The 15,112-nt window shown below is 39.0% G+C and overlaps 1 protein-coding gene and 1 long non-coding RNA gene across 6 annotated transcripts in view; one reads left to right on the top strand and one right to left on the bottom strand.

Annotated features, from left to right (window-relative positions):
- Positions 1-15,112, bottom strand: part of LOC128100403 (nuclear receptor subfamily 6 group A member 1) — a 257,953-nt gene that overhangs the window by 147,693 nt on the left and 95,148 nt on the right. The window lies entirely within an intron of this gene.
- LOC128100406 (uncharacterized) overlaps positions 2,500-15,112 on the top strand; it is a 33,802-nt gene continuing 21,189 nt past the window's right edge. For both annotated transcript variants that reach the window (XR_008214785.1, XR_008214786.1), the window contains exon 1: positions 2,500-2,732. This is a non-coding gene — a long non-coding RNA (uncharacterized LOC128100406). The remainder of the gene's footprint in view (positions 2,733-15,112) is intronic.

The raw sequence follows: 15,112 nt of genomic DNA, 5'->3' as shown, positions 1-15,112 counted from the left end.
ACACTTAACCAGCCAAATGCTTCTAGTTCCTGGTCTTCACGCCTTATATATCTTGCCTTTCTGCCATCACTCCCTGGGATTAAAGGCTCACTTCTTGGGATTAAAGGCGTGTGTCACCATGACTGGCTGTTTCCAATGTGGCTTTGAACTCACAGAGATCCAGAGGGATTTCTGTCTCTGGAATGCTAGGATTAAAGGTGTGAGTGCCACCATTTTCTAACCTCTGTATCTAGTGGCTTTTCTGTTCTCTGACCCCAGATAAATTTATTAGGGTGCACAATATTTTGAGGAACACAATACCACCACACTCATGAGCTGGCTCCTAGAGTGAAAACTCAGGCAAGAAGGTTCAGAGCTTAGAAAGGACCCAGGTAAAGGGGGTGTTAAAAGGGTCTAAAATTAGTACCAAACAAGACAAGAACTGCACAAAGGGTTTTTCACGACTTGAACATGTTATCCTTCCTTTTAAATGTGCTATTTGGGGGAAAAATAATTTAATTATTATTGCTGACAAAATCCTATATAAGGACCCTTGTGCCACCTCTCCAATATTACCTTCTCCCTGCTCATTTTAACATTAGTCACCTTACCCTGCCCTGCTTGCTCCTTAGACATAACAAGTATCTCTTGGTCCCCTTGCCCAGATCATGTTTATACCAGCTCTGCATATGGTATGGTCCATTCATCATTTTGCTAATCATTTGCACATCTCATTTCCTTTAAGAAGCATTCCCCAGCACTTCCAAATTAAAAGATCAACTCAGTCATACATTCCATTCTCAGTCATCATTACATTACATTGTTCTATTTTACTTCCTTACCACACGATTTCTTGTTTTATTTCATAGTACTTTGGTGACTTATTTTTCTGTCTTCCTAGTTAAGTATCAGCCCTCCAAGGGCCTTTACTGTTTTGTTTTTAACAACCAGAACACTGCCAGTTGATTATACAAACATACTTTTCCCCCCTAGGTAAATTTGGGCGCACACACACACACATACACACATTAAATGAACATAATAGAAAAAGTATTTATATAGGTAATACTGATTTATTACCTAATACTGATTAGATTGTATTCAATTCTTGAAAATATAAGTCCCGTAGGAAAATGACGCGATCATGTAGAGTACATTTCTCATCTCAGAACTAAGGTCTTATAATGTAATTTTAAAAAAAATGTGTATAGGTGTTTTGCCTGCAACTATGTACGTGGACCATTGTGTGTCTAGTGCCTGAGGAGGCCAGAAGAGGACATTAGATCTCCTGGAGTTACAGATGGTTATAAACTACCATGTGGGTGCTGGGAATTGAACCTAGGTCCTTTGCAAGAGTAACCAGTATTCTTAACCTCTGAGGCACCTATCTCTCGGCCCCTCATAATGCAATTTTATTGCTTCATTTATTAAAAAAAAAAAAAGTCAATTTCATTAAACAAAGCAACTGCCTTTTATTAAACAACAATATTCCAACTGACAGTCCTTTATGACAACCTGGTTTCCCAATGGCTCAGAAAGACAGGTGATAAACACCAAGGACTGTATAGTTCAGACAGCCTAAAGAGAGCAGCCTAGAGTTGTATTGCATGACTAAGGGCTATGCCACAGCTCCATGGAGTCTACACTTTCATACCACCAACCTCTAAAATCGCCTACATGACTAAAGAGTGACAGTCTCAAAAATGAACAGTAAGAGATAAAGCTTCTCCCTTGTGTGCTCACTCTAAAATCTAAAAATTCACTTCTCTGCTGTTCATTCAATTTTCATTAAGTACAATTTACATCTACAAAGCATCCCTCCCTCCCTCCCTGGATAGGATGTTACTATGTAGCTGAATTTGGCGTGGAACTCACAATCCTTCCTACCTCTACCTTCCAAAGCTAGACTTACTACAGGCACACACACCACACCACTCTCAGGCTTCAAACACCACTTTTATAATTACCTTATCAAACTTTAAAATCAGGACCATGGAGTGGTCTGGATAATCAGCTGATTAGAATCACAATAAATTCTCATATCAAATAATTAGTTTAGTTACAGCACAATTCATCAACAACAGGATGGCCCAGGACTCTGGCAGTCATCTGTATTATTGTATTTTAGAAAGAATAGTTCCCCAAACACATGCATATAGGTGTAAGCAACCACTGTGTGGGCCATGCCATCAAACAAAAGCAACACCTACAAAGTCTCTCTCAGTGACTAGAAGCAGCCAGACACTCAAACTGCCAGTACTGAATTATGGCCTCTGAATGGTGAGGGCTTCACATTTCACCGATCAGGGCACAGCCCAATCAGAAGGCAAACCCCTGCCCTGCCGGGGACCAGCAAATCCGCTTTCTTCCAGTGTGCACATGACTGAATGTGCTTCTGTCCATCATCTGGGTCATATATAGTTCAATGCGAGCTTAGCAGACAGGGCTGCAAGGAAATCTGGCGCGGTTCAATACCTTGTCTAGCCTGGGCTCCAGTATCTTTTTTTTTTTTTTTTTTTTTTAAACTGACAAACTCATTTTTCTACCGGGACAGGATGCTGTGCTGGCTGAAGTTCCATTTCTACAGCAAGAATCCTATCTGGAAGCATAGAAGTTGTCCTCTAGCCACAGCAGCGACAACTTTTTTGATTGTTGTTGCTGCTTTCTCCCATCACCCCCATCCCCTTTTGACAAAGATCCAACTGTAAAAAGTCTTACGTAACAGTTCAGGACTACTTCGGTTCTTTTACCGGGTAAGCACTTTCAATTTTTTTTTTCCAGCTAAAAACAATTCTAAAATTGCATCTGTTGAGAGGCTTGACTAAAACCTTTTAAGTAATTTGTGTGGTGAAATACTGTCACTGGATTTTTTAGTCTCACTTCTGCACGTGCTCCTTTGTTCTCAGAACAGAAGCTTTTATACACTCCCCATAACGCAGCTGCAGAGTTATTAAGTCAGTTATTATAAGGAACACAAAGGTTGCTTTGCATTCTTTGCCTTTAGATAATTAATTTTGGATTTGTTTTTCTTAAAACAATATTTAAATAAGGAAGAAATTAACAAAAGAATAAACTGTTGGAGAATCTAGCAAAGTTTTAAGTTTTTACCTTTTCTATCTGTAGTTTTGTATGGACAAACACTTGTGCCGCCTGGGGCGTTGGGGGTAGAGGCAGGCAAAGACAGAGAGGAACTAAGCCAGACATGGACAAAGGCATGAGCCAAAACCAGACAGCCCTGGCCGTTCGATAGGCCAGCAGTGGGTGAGACAGGTCAGCCAGCTGCAGAGGTGGGAGGGAGAAAGGGGGCATGGATGTGCGAGGTGCTCATGCGTGCGATCGTGACTAGATTTTGAAACTGCCAGCCATTTTCCAAGCTATGCTTTGTATAATCTAAAGGAATGTGTCTTCTCTAAGCAGTCTTTCCAGAGCCACCAAAAGAGAGGCGTAAAAAAGACACCATTAGCACATAGAATTAGAAATACTGGGAACTTGAGTGGGCAAGAGGGAATGCAGAGAGTGTGTGGAAATTTTTTAGTGATCTGGAATGTGTTGAGTGACAGGAAGTGCCCCAAGATCCCCCCCTCAAAAACCCCAACTCTTCTCAGTCCCGCCTGCTTTTGTCTAACTCTGTAATCTACACGCTACTGCTTACAAAGCTGTCTGAGTTTGAGACAAAAAGAACATAAAAAGCTCTCCGTTTCAAAGCACCTTTAATATAGGAAAAATGTAAAAGCATGGTCCTTCAATCCTATCAAGATTTTCTTTCAAGTATACAGAAGATATTTAAAATAACTGTTCATAGATAAATGAGAATCATGAATTATAGTATCATTTTAAACTTATAACAACAACAAAAAAAACCAATTCTGATATAATTGGGTGGGTTCCTAATTTGAAGGCCACTTGTTTTCTTTGGTTTGTATATTACATGTGAAGTTGGATTTTCTTTGTATAGATGTGGACTGGGGGGGGGGGGGGGGCAGGAATCAAAGCTTACAGAGGAGTGTACTTAAAAAAAGGAGGTGGGGATGATTTCCCAGCAAGGGTTGGGTAAGCACATTAAAGGACTAGTTTCTTGGGAAAGCAGCTATCTCTCATGTTTGTTTATGTGCAATCGAGTAACTTTATACTATGATAAATGTGAAGTAGGAAACTTTTCAGAGAAAAAGAACATTATTCTAAGTGAAAAAACCAACTTGGCATTTCCCCCAAACTTCAGAAACACTGAAAAACAGCTAAATAATTAAACACTTAACCCTACCTATGAAATGGAAAATTAAGCATGCATAAGATGATTATTTCTAATGTTTCTAGCTCCTACCACAAAGGATGTTAGTGGTCAGTCTAGGAGTTAATCTTTCCTAGCATGGCTCAGAGCCTTCATGCCGAGCAGACGTTATTCACATGACGATTCGAAAAGTCCATTCATATATCTCACTACCTGGATCTGAATAGAAACCAGGCAGCAATTCTTTAGTTCCAGCCACATTTGCCCCACTGGACAATAGCGATTTGTTAAAACAGAGTGCAGGCTGTAGGACACAAAGCTCAGAGCTGCAGAAAGATGCAGGATTCAGAGAACAGGAAGTTACAGGCTCCATGCACTCCTAGCAGTCCTAAGATTAAAAAACAAAACAAAACAAAAACAAAAACAAAGAAAAAAAAGGGGGCAACACAGAGATGCCATGTTTAAGAGCTACTTCTAGCATTTTAACCACCAATGTCATAAAAGCTGTATTGTTAAAGTTCATGAAGTCACAAGAAGTCCCGTGTGCTCTTTTTTCACTACAAGAAATTCCATTCAGACTGAGCACAGTCAGCAGTATTTAAACTGCCCACGGTTGACGGGCTACATGGTCTGCTCTGGTAGAAAGCAGAGGAACATTTTATAAATTAACCCTACTAGCACAATAATAAACTTTTAAAATTTATTTTATAAAACCATTCAAAACTTAATTAAGTGTGCCAAAACTGTATAGAAACTAATTTTTATCCAAGATATCATATAATATTATTGAATTTCAACCAAAGTTTTTTAGAACAGTTTAAAACTAGTCTTACATAGAAAACTTTTGAGTTTTAAATTCTATTTGCCAAAACAAAAATGTAATATCAAGTACCAAGCACTTAATTTTGGGAAAAAAAAGAAAAATCACGTTTTCTTTTGTTGATTATCAATTGTCTACTTATCTTGAAATTGTTAAAAAATATTAATGGGATGCCAGGTGGTGGTGGTGCATGCCTTTAATACTACAAGTTGGGAGGCAGAAGCAGGAGAATCTCTGAGTTTGAGGCCAGCCTTGTCTACAGAATGAGTTCCAGGACAGCCAGAGCTATATGGAGAAGCACTGCCTCAAAAAAAGAAAAAGAGGCCGGGCGGTGGTGGCTCACGCCTTTAATCCCAGCACTCGGGAGGCAGAGGCAGGTGGATCTCTGTGAGTTCGAGGCTAGCCTGGTCTCCAAAGCGAGTACCAGGAAAGGCGCAAAGCTACACAGAGAAACCCTGTCTTGAAAAAACCAAAAAAGAAAAAAAAAGTATCAATGGGAATTATAAAAGGGAGAGGGCAGATAATTATTCAATCTCAATTAATAAGCAAAGGGTGCAACCTGAGCATCAACAGGCCAGACTGGTGTCCATTCCATCCATATGAACCGAAGACCCTTGCAAAAAGAAGCCATACTTAGCCTGTGATCTATGATGAAAACTAAGCCATAAACAATATCATTCCTAAGATCACAAATGATCAATAAGTTCTTTGGAAACATGAACTGTTCCGCTCAGTTAAGTCCCAAGATAATACAGTTTTGAGTTAGACACATACTAGGTTTCATACTGCTGCCAATAACTGAACTTCCTAGATTTCTATCACTGTTAGTCAAATCCCAAATGTCAGTTACTATCTCTATCTGTGCACTAATACAGCAGCCATTAGTCACACATGGCTATTTTGATTTACATAAAGGAAAAATTCAATTCCTCATCCCTACTAGTCTTACTTTAACCCCTCAATAGGCTCATGTACAGGTTATTATGCTGGGTGGTCCAGATAGAAGGTTACTTCCAAAGTCATTGGACAAAACTGATCTAAGACATGCTCATACCATACACATTGTCTTCAACTACACATATAGTTGGACACATGTACAAAATCTATAGGTAAAAATACAATGACAAAATAGTTAGTGATATGATATTTGACAGATACCTAAAAAAAATTTGAAATCAATGGTGAGATTCAGATCCAGGAGGTTCAGATCCATTTTCTTTACTTGGTTTACAATAAAATGTACAATTAAGTAAAATATAAAGAGAATAGTGGCAGAAGGGTAGAAGTGCTCAAATTAAAATGAGCCACAAAAGTTCTTTCCAAATATATGAGATAAATAATTCTATAGTTTCTCTTATATTACCATTGTTACGCATTAAATGCAGAGTAACAAAGTGGCTGTCGGGTCAGTCAAACCTGAGTGACTTTCATAGCTAGATGCTACAAGGCAAATTAATTCACCTCTCTCAAGCTTACCTACAAAACAAGGAAATAAGAAAGAATTCACAATAAAGCATCTAACAAGATGCCATGCACAAAAGGGCAGTGATTATTTATTATGTTTTCCCTTTAAATCTTTACAATGTAACTCCTTCTGAGCAGATACTATTCAGAACACAAGGTGAGCCTTTAAAATCAATTATCCTCCTATCAACTAAGTAAAATGGAAATATGTGAATGCTGGACAACTTTTCCAATCCACAGAGTGCTGTGATTCTTGAGCTTCATAACAGATGTGCAGGGTGACATTAATATTCTTGTTTTAGCTGGGTGATGGCAGTGCACGCCTGGAGGCAGAGGCAGGCGATCTCTGAGACCAGGCTGATCTACAGAGTGAGTTCCAGGACAGCCAGGGCTACGCAAAGAAACCCTGTTTTGAGAAAACAAAAATAAATAAATAAATAAATGAATAAAATATATTCTTGTTTTATGGATGCAGATTGTGTGGCAGAGGAGGAAGTGACTTAATCCTAGACAAGCCAGGAAAATCTCAGGTCATATTTGACTCAAATACCCAGCATGGTCTCTATGTGCTCAGAGCTTTGAATTTATGGATTTTACGTATTAAACAAAGGCCAGAGTTCTGTAGAGCAGGCTCAATCATAAAAGCATGAGGACTTGAGTTCAATATCCAGCACCTACAAAATACCAGTGATGGGAAAGCAGTGACAGGAAAACCCCTTGGGCTTGTTGGCCAACCCAGCCTAGGAGAATGAGTCCCAGGTTCATGGTAAGTTCCAGATCTTACCATAAAAATGAAGTGAAAAGTGAATGAGGAAGGTACCGTTTGTCAACCTCTGACCTCTGCACACATGTACATGTGCACCCACTTATATACTCTGTAGCCAAAAAGACTCTAATTTGTCAAGGAATGTCAACAGTATCCAATAGGAACCTGATACCTGTTCAATAATAAAGTAAAAGCTATTGTATTACATTTACTTATTATTTTGAGGGAGCATGAGCATATATATAGACGCCAGAGGGTAATTTGTAGGAGTAAGTTCTCTCATCCACCATGAAGGTTTGGGGACTGAACTCAGGCGGTCAGACTTGGTAGCAAATATCCTTACCCAATGAGCCATCTCACCCTACTTGAAAAAGCTATCTTAGAAATACAATTAGAAAATTGTGTCTCTTGTGACTTAACTAAAGCACATAAAGAAACCTTAGGTAGAAAACCTTAAGAAATATTGAACTGGAGCTTCTTCAAAGAATATTCAAACCACCTAGGCTATAGCACAGGAATAATGAGCCAGCAAAAATACCTAATGCCTTATGGCCTTCAATTATGTGAACCTGGTTTATGATGAAGACTGAATGCAATGCACCTCCTTTCAAGGCTTTGGTGATAAACAATAACAAAAACAAAACATCACACCAAGTGACTTCTATCATGACCACAAATTTTAACCCTAAATCTACCACCAAATAAATTTGATGAGAGTCTAGATTGTGATTTCTCTCTCAGCAACCAATATACAACATCTCCTTAGTGTAAAAAATATCTTAGGGTTAGTAGACATACATCAGAATCCTAGCTCTACTGTCTACATACTATGGGGTATTGAATAAGTCCCTTGCCCCTCTATCACAGTCTACATCAATAAAACAAATATTAATGTCACCTGCAAGACTGTTTTAAGGCTCAAGAATCACAAATATTAAACACCCAATACTGGTTCTGACACATGAACAACACTCTAGAAATCCACACTCTATGCTAACTTCTAAAGGCTTTAACGCCAGATTAGTATCTAATACCTTTCCTGGATACAGAAAATGGAAGTACGAGTGTTCCACCCTGATGCATAGCACCCAGTAGTCTGTTTAAAATTAAAATTAAACACATAAATATAAAATGATCAACATTGCACAGGGAATTTTAAATCTTAGAGACAAAGACTAGATGCAGTAACTGAATTAATATGAGAAACTTATTTGAAAAAATGAGGTAGGCTATCAGATTTTAAATGTATACACATATTTTCATGTATATATTTTTGCCTGTATGTATGTGCACCACATGTGTGCAGTGCCTTCAGAGGACAGAAAAGTGTTAGACCCCCTAGAACTGGAGTTAAAGACAATTGTAAGCTACTATTAGATATCAGATTGTTATAATGTAATGGGTTATTTATTGTTGAAACAAGTTTAGTACTATTATTAGATCTAAAAATGGAGAATACTTTTTCCCTAAACAAGGCCTCACTATGAATTGAGGTTGGCTTGGGATTTTCTACATAGCCCAAACTTAACCTGAGTGGATAATATTACAGCCTGCCTCAGGTTTCAGAATACCAGGACAAAGAATATTTTCCCTTAAATTAACAGATACAATTTTCTAGAGACTTTTTTGGAACATATTTCTATGGATTTTCTTGATTAGTATAATAAATATATGTCCTAAAATACAGTCTATGGTTAAGAAACTAAAAGCCCACTGCAGGCATGGAAAAGAAATTTCTGTCTTTTAAAAAATCAAAGCCATACAAAGAATTTCTGGACAAAGTATTCCCCAACTGCACCTGTTGACACATTTCAAGTTGAAAACAATTTAGCAGTAACAAGAAGTAACAGGTGTCCTTTCACTGATGCTGAGTGACTGACAAAGTCAGATCTGATGTATGAACCTTTCCGAACATGCAGAGCGGTAGGTTTCCTAAAGAAAACAGAAATGTAAAAGGAGATAATGTGATGTAGCAGGCAATCTCAAAAGATTGTTTTTCTAACAGAAATAGGCAAATTCAGATGTGATATTCTCTTAGCTCTTCACTAACTTCCTGGAAATACCCAGAGCAAAGGATTCTGGATCCTTATTAAACACTAATTATGAAATTAATCAATATTAAGCTCCTAATATGTATTAGATACACTGTTAGATCACTGAATAGTAGGCGGGGAGCAGTGGTGCACACCTTTAATCCTAGTACTTCAGAGGCAGAGGCAGAAGCAGGGGCAGAGAGACCTCTGAGTTTGAGGTCAGCCTCCACACAGTGAATTCCAGACAAGCCAAGGTTCCAGACAAGCCTTGTTTCAAAAAACAAAGGCAACAATAAAAGACAATAGTGGAGAAAATTTAAAAATTAAAATCAGCCAGGTGTGGTGGCGCACACCTTTAGTCCCAGCACTCAGGAGGCAGAGGCAGGTGGATCTCTGAGTTTGAGGCCAGCCTGGCCTACAAAATGAGTTCCAGGATAGCCAGAGCAAAAAAGAGAGAAGAAACCCTGTCTCAAAAACCCAAAAAAGAAAAGAAAAAAAAATTCAATCTTTCCCCTGACTTAACTGTTGAAGTACTTACTATGTCCCTGCCAACAGCTGAAAAGGGACTATATTAATGATGATCACACGTAACTTTTAAAGTCAAAATTTCTCAAGGAAAGAAGTAATTCAACACAATACAGTTAAATACATTTCATTCACATGGCCTTTTAGCAATGCATATTTGGGGGCTGAACAGATGGCTCAGCAGTTAGGAGCACTGACTGCTCTTCCAGAGGACCTGGGTTCAATTTCCAGCACCAATGTAGCAGCTCACAACTGTCTGTAACTCCTTATGAGGTCTGACATGGTCACATAAAATAAACCAAAGCACATAAAATAAGCAAACAACAAACAAAAACAAAAAATGCATAATGTTTACCCAAGTACCTATAATCAAGAGAAATGAAAATGTTAACAAGAAAAAAAAATTTTAAAAACCTCCTGTGAAAAAAGTAAAATTAGCTTCCTATTTCATTTCTTTGTGCTTTCCCTGCAAACACTACTTATGCTTTGTAAGAGCAACTTCTTGTCAGGAAAGGATCCAGCCTTGCTGCAGATGCTGGAATCCATGCACCACATGAAAGGGATCACTGGTGACTACAAGTTCCAATGTGAAAACAAGTTCCTAGTCAAGTGTTGCATTGGCTGAAGGACCCTGATATCTGTGGTTGGATTTTTCTTTGAGCCACCAGTTCACAAATAATGACATAGAGACTTATTATTAATTATGAAAGCTCAGACAATTTAGGCTTGTCCCACTAGTTCTTATAACTTTAATTAACCCATTTATTTTAATCTACATTCTGTCCCATGGCTTTTTACCTCATCTTTCCATAATACCCATACTTCTTCCTCGATGCCTGGCTGGTGACTTTGCCCCCTTCTTCCCAGAGTTTTCTCTCTGCCTGGAAGTCCCACCTGTACCTCCTGCCTAGGTATTGGCCTAGCTATTGGTCATTCAGCTTTTTATTACACCAATCACAACAATACATTTTCACATAGTGTATAACTATCCCACAACAGGAAATGGCCAAATATGTTTCAACAAACCATAGAAAAACAAACTGGATAGTAAAATGAACAGTGCCCAGACATCTGAGTTTGAATCTGGATTCTTTCTTTTCTTTTATTTTTTTCTTTTTTGGCTTTTTTGAGACAGGTTTTCTCTGTGTAGCTTTGGTGCCTGTCCTGGAACTCACTCTGTAGACCAGGCTGGCCTCGAACTCACAGAGATTCACCTGGCTCTGCATCCCGAGTGCTGGGATTAAAGGCATGTGCCACCACTGCCCAGCGAATCTGGATTTTTTGAAATAATTTATTTTTATTTTATGTTCATTGGTGTTTCACCTGCATGTGTGTCTGTGCGAGGGTGTCAGAAGGCCTGGAACTGGAGTCACAGACAGTTGTGAGCTGCCATATGGGTGTTGGGAATGGAACCCAGGTCTTCTGGAAGAGCAGTCAGTGCTCTCAACCACCAAGCCATCTCTCCAGCCCTCGAATCTGAATTCTTATAATAGCAATTGAGTCTTCATCAATAAGATAGGCTGGTAACAGTGTTGTATTCAGTGATTGTGATTATAAAGGACCATGCTTAGAAAAACACCACACATCGGGCAGTGGTGGTGCACGCCTTTAATCCCAGCACTCGGGAGGCAGAGCCAGGAGGATCTCTGTGAGTTCAAGGCCAGCCTGGTCTACAGAGTGAGACCCAGGACAGGCACCAAAACTACACAGAAAACCCTGTCTCAAAAAACAAAACAAAACAAAACAAAAAAGAAAAACACCACACACTGCTGGACACATAGTAGACCCTTCATAAAGGGCCTTTACTATGTGGGGAGGTTAAACTTATGCAGATATCATAGACGGATTTTTTTCTTTGGGCCACCAGCTCACAAAAAATGACACGGAGAATTATTATTAATTATTAAAACTCAGCCTATCTTGTAGGCTTGTTCCTAACTAGCTCTTCTAAGTTAAATTACCCATTTATATTCATCTATATTCTTTTCCACCTTGCACCTCGTTTCCTCTCCATGTCTCCTAGTTTCTTCTGTTCTAGATTCTCCTCCTCTTCCTTACTCTCTCTGGAAATCCCACCTATACCTCCTGCCTGGCTATTGGCTATTCAGCTTTTTATTACACCCATCACAGCAAACCCATCTTCACTCAGGGTACAGATATCCCACAACAATTTCCTTTTGTTTCTGTCAAAGAACAGGTAATGTCTTCTCTGTCCCTAACCCTGAACAGAACTGGCTTCCAAAATCATGGATATGGAACTATGGAAGACATTTCCACATAGGATGAAAATAGATTTCTAGATGTCAGCAGGTAGACAGCCTAAATTAGGCATGGAACTTTAAAAAATAATCAGAAATCATTTATTTATTAGGCTTCAAGTCTCAGGGAAAAAATAGCACTACATAATCTCTTTTAAAAATGTATCAAAGTGTAAGTACTACAGTCTAACTTAAAGGACTATAGTCAACACTTTCTAAAATAGCAAAATAATTCCATCCCATAAACATTGTTATAACATTTTATTTATTTATTTGTTTGTTTATTTATTTAAGATTTATTTATTTATTATGTAGGCAGCATTCCGTCTGCATGTATGTCTTCAGGCTGCTGAGCCATCTCTCCAGCCCTGATATTATACATTTTAAACAATATTAAAATGTTATAATGGGCTGGAGAGATGGCTCAGCTATTAAGAGCACTGGCTGTTCTTCCAGAGGTCCTGAATTTAATTCCCCAGCACCCACATGGTGGTTCATAACCATCTGTAATGGGATCTGATTTCCTTTTCTGGTGTGAGTAAAGGCATATCACTCATATACATAAAGTAAATAAAAATATTTTTTAAAAGATAAGCAAAAAATTGTATAATGTTTAGAATAATAGCATCTCTGTGAATATAAAAGGCATTTGTAAACAGAGAAGGAAAATCATTAACATTTTTATCATCATCAACATCATCATCATCATCATCATCTTTTTGGTTTTTCAAGACAGGATTTTTCTCTATAGCTCTGACTGTCCTGGACTTCACTCTGTAAACCAGGCTGGTCTCGAACTCAGAGATCCACCTGCTTCTGCCTTCTGAGTGTTGGAATCAAAGGTGTGGGCCACCATGCCCAGCATCATTAACATAATTTTAAAGAATCTTATTCTTCCTTAAAATAGAACCTAAAAATTTATTTTTAATTTTGTTAATACCGGGAGTTCAATAAATAAGATCCTTAATTTGAGGCAAACAGCTCATTGTAAAGAAGAAGAGCTCAGGCCGGGTGGTTGTGGCGCACGTCTTTAATCCCAGCACTCCGGAGGCAGAGCCAGGCAGATCTCTGTGAGTTCCAGGCCAGCCTGGTCTACAGAGGGAGTTCTGGGAAGGCATCAAAAACTACACAGAGAAACCCTGTCTGGAAGAAGAGAGAGAGAGAGAGAGAGAGAGAGAGAGAGAGAGAGAGAGAGAGAGAGAAAAGAAAAAAGAAAAAGAGCTCAGATAAGCTAAATCAAAGCTTTATTACTAAATTTTAACTAAAGATAGCTAAATATCAGTTACCTCAAGCATAAAAATCAGAAAATACTGTGCCCTACAAAACCAGGAGCCTTCAATGACACAGTGTCTATCCTATGACCAATACAATGTTCCATTACTATTTGTCCCCTTCTTACTCTGTCCTCCTCTAAAAAATTATTTTATGAGTGTTTGTCCTTTATGTACATCTGTACAACATGCAGGTATGGTACAGGTGGAGACCAGAAGAGCATGTCAGATTCCCTGGAACTGGAGTTATAGACAGTTGTGAGCTGCCATGTAGGTTCTGGGAAGTAAACTTGGGTCTTCCGTGAGAGCAGTCAGTGCTCTTAACCACAGAGCCATCTCTCTACCCTTCTCCCACCTTAATCATTATTAGATTTAGATAGAACTCAAAGTTTACTAAATATGTAGGAACAAGGTCTGTACTTACCAAACTTGTGGCCAGAGGCAAATGATTCTTTCACAAGTCTTCTGATATTCATTCAGGCACTTGTATATTGAAATTTCAACATAGTACAATTTATTCAAAAACAGAGTCACTGAGGCTAGACAATGGAGGTATAGCCTGTAATCAACATTTATGAGACTTAAAGGGAAAACACAAGTTCAGGGTCAGCCTGGGCTACATATGTCTATAGACTCTGCCTTAAAAATATTTTTAAAGTCACTGAATGCCTTGTCTGTGGCATGCCAAGGACAACAATATCTTTAAAATTCCCACAGAGATCCCAGTCTAGTGTAAGAGACAAACCAATTACAGGACACTGCTAAGAAAAGCACAAACTAGCCAGGCGGTTGTGGCACACGCCTTTAATTCCAGCACTTGGGAGGCAGAGGCAGACAGATTTCTGTGAGTTCCAAGACAGGCTCCAAAGCTACACACAGAAACCCTGTCTGGGGGTGCCGGGGGGGTTGGGGGTGGGGGAAGCACTTCATCTACTTGGAAGACAACTTTGAAGAAAGGATTCCTGGAGTTTGGAACATAAGTAGATACTATAGAAAGAAATAAAGGAGAGTTTGTCAGACACTAACAATATAAACGAAAGCACTGATAAAAGATGTGCAGCTTTACTTAAGCATAGAAAACATAGATGCCAGACAGTGGTGGCACACACCTTTAATCCTAGCACTCAGGAGGCAGAGATTCATTTGGATCTCTGTGAATACAAAGCCACTCTGGACTACATGAGATTCATTCAGTCTAGGAGAGAAAACAGAGCCAAGCAGTGGTAGCACACACCTTTAATTCCAGTACTGGGAAGTACACACGCCTTTAATCCCAGGAAGTGATGGCTGGGTAGAGAAAGGTATATAAGGCATGAGGAGACAGGAATGGTTTAGCGTCCCTTTCAGCTAGAGGCTTTTTCAGCTGGACCCCTTTCATATGAGGACTCAGAGACATTCAGTCAAAGGATTTGTGGAGTTGTCGAGGTGGGCTGTGGCTAGTTCCTTTGTTTCCTCTGATCTTTTAGCATTTACCCCAATATCTGGCTTTGGAGTTTTTTTTTGTTAAAAGACCATTTAGCAATTCATGTTACAGGTGGCTGGCTCACAAATGCCAGTAACTAATTCCAGGGGATCTGATGTCCTCTTCTGGACTCCACAGGCACACATACACAAGGCTACAAAGATGTACACATAGACACATAATTTTAAACTTAAATGAACTTTTTTCTGTTGTTTTGGCCTTTTGAGACAGGGTTTCTCTGTGTAGACCTTGCTTTCCTAGAACTTTCTCTGTAGACCAGGTTGGCCGTGAACTCGGAGAGATCCA

This window comes from Peromyscus californicus, unplaced genomic scaffold (genome assembly GCF_007827085.1).
Source record: "Peromyscus californicus insignis strain IS unplaced genomic scaffold, ASM782708v3 Scaffold_7__1_contigs__length_154581171, whole genome shotgun sequence".
Taxonomy (NCBI): Eukaryota; Metazoa; Chordata; class Mammalia; order Rodentia; family Cricetidae; genus Peromyscus; species Peromyscus californicus.
This window is presented reverse-complemented; position numbering and strand designations above follow the sequence as displayed.